At 38.8% G+C, this 2245-nt stretch overlaps 1 non-coding gene across 1 annotated transcript; it reads left to right on the plus strand.

Annotated features, from left to right (window-relative positions):
• The first annotated feature begins 267 nt into the window (after positions 1–267).
• Trnar-ucg lies at positions 268–340 on the plus strand. The gene has a single exon. It is a non-coding gene; the product is annotated as a tRNA-Arg (tRNA).
• The last annotated feature ends 1905 nt before the right edge of the window (positions 341–2245 follow it).

Raw genomic sequence — 2245 nt, forward strand, 5'->3', positions numbered from 1 at the left:
GTAGCACTACTAGCATTAGAGAAGACAAAATATACTTCGAGGCAGATTTACGTAAATGCGGCGAGGGACGCCCTGCCTTCGATTCCGAATGCACAAAGTGTGTGGTCTTGATTCCCAATCTCTATTTGGTCGGTCTCGTAAGGGTTTGAATGTAACGAATGGGTGGGAAGCAGCAAGAGGCAGCGGCTGTGTAGAACGAAAACACAATTCCTCAGCGGTATGGGCGTTTCGAGATGACACGAATGTAAGGAATACTTGGTCGTCAGTGACCGTGTGGCCTAATGGATAAGGCGTCGGACTTCGGATCCGAAGATTGCAGGTTCGAATTCTGTCACGGTCGTGTTTTTCCTATTCTGCAAAAGAAACACACCGTTTTAGTGTAGCTATTGAGCAGTCACACAACTTACATAGCAGACGTCAGCCAGTGACCTATTTAATCTTAACTGATAATATACCAGTTGCAATCAGAAAATATATTTTGTTATTGTTTAAGTTTGAATGGAAGAGTGCATTACATACAAAGATAATGACTAACTTTGCTAAATGACAGACTATATAATTTCACTCCTAAATAGTGTTATCTATTTTAACACGTTATCTAAAGATAGGAATATGTTTCAACATGAAACATTTAGAATGACATTGGTGAAATTTACAATGAATTGTTTTGATTCAACCTGTTCGTTCAAAATAATGTCTTGATGCTTTATCATATAAAAGAAACTTTCTATTTCTTGTAAAATATTTAACACATGTCCTTTTTCATTGGTGTGTGGAACTTGTTGTTTTAACGGTGAGCCAATGGCAGTGAGATTCAGATGTGGTACGAACATTGTTTTGAAAATTCCTTCTGTCTACTCTAATGTATATTTTATTTTGGCTTCCATATGTCAATTTATAAACACAAGGTCGAGTGAATTTACAGCACTGATCTAGAGAATGAGATATTTGTGATTTCATTATGTTGCGTATAATGATGTTTATTTTTCTCATACTGTTTTTTTTTTAGGTGTAAGTGTAATTTGATCTGTTAGTTTTCCTCAACGTAGCAAATATTTTTGTTGTTTGACAAAATATAGGTACTATGAATGTCAAATTAGTAAAAGAAGCAAATGGTATATGGCAGGAATCATGTTCAGGACAAACTGTATGAAGAGAACGCTCAGGTCATCCCATCTCCACCATGCAGAGTCAACGTTCTTCATGCCAAACAAAAAACGTCAGAAAATGATCAGATCTGACGCAACGACACCGGTCGAATCTCAACAGTCACCAACCGACCCCAACAACCTCAGGAGCCTCAGGAATCTCAGTGCGTCCAACAACCAGCTACTCATTGCTAAACAAATGATTCTCCTCATGAAACGGAATCTCTTGAGATACATAACGACGAAGGTTTTTAAAAGGCACGCTCCAGGCGTAACTCGAAATGAAACGCCAGCATGTCCACAGAATCCGGTGAGAACCCAGTAATGATTGATCTGAATGTTCTAACTAGAATTGTTATCATAGAAAATCTGGACCCCAAGGAAATCGTTAAGTCTTTTCATACCTGGACTGAAAGAATTCAACCTTGTACAATTTGTGATTTACATGAAATAAAGAAGGAACCGTGTCGACCTCACCACTCAGCAAACCGACTTTGAAACCAAACTTAGAAATATAAAAATAATTATAAATAATTGACAAGACTTTGAAAGACAAAGTTAACAACATACTACAACATTTTGCAGGAGACAAAAGCATTATATCACATGAACAAGCTGGTTTCAGAAACACAATCCCGCTGGTCCACGATTAAGGCTAATTAGGAATGCAGCGGAAGCCTGCAATTTCACAGGTGCAACTGCTACCCTCTTTCTGGACATAGGACGCGCTTTTGATAAGGTACAGACATCTTCACAAAGTGCTAAAGCACCACTTCCCATCTGCAGTAGTACAATTATTAGTTAAACTCATTTGAAACTGAAAAGTACAACTACGAGACGAGGATCAAAAATCATCCTATTCCACACCCAGACCCGGAGTACCTCAGGCTGCCGTCATATCCACTTTGTTATGTACGATATACACAGCAGATATTCCAAGACCCCGGTGGTGGAATGAAGACATGGTTCTATATGCAGATGACAACACTTACTGGTGTCATGCGCCCAACTCGAATGCAATCAATGAACAAGTCAACAGCTACATCAGCAAATTTGAAACGTAGCCCAGTAAATGGAGAATCTGATTGATCTAATCC

The sequence above is a fragment of the Schistocerca americana genome, chromosome 1 (assembly GCF_021461395.2).
Source record: "Schistocerca americana isolate TAMUIC-IGC-003095 chromosome 1, iqSchAmer2.1, whole genome shotgun sequence".
NCBI lineage: Eukaryota > Metazoa > Arthropoda > Insecta > Orthoptera > Acrididae > Schistocerca > Schistocerca americana.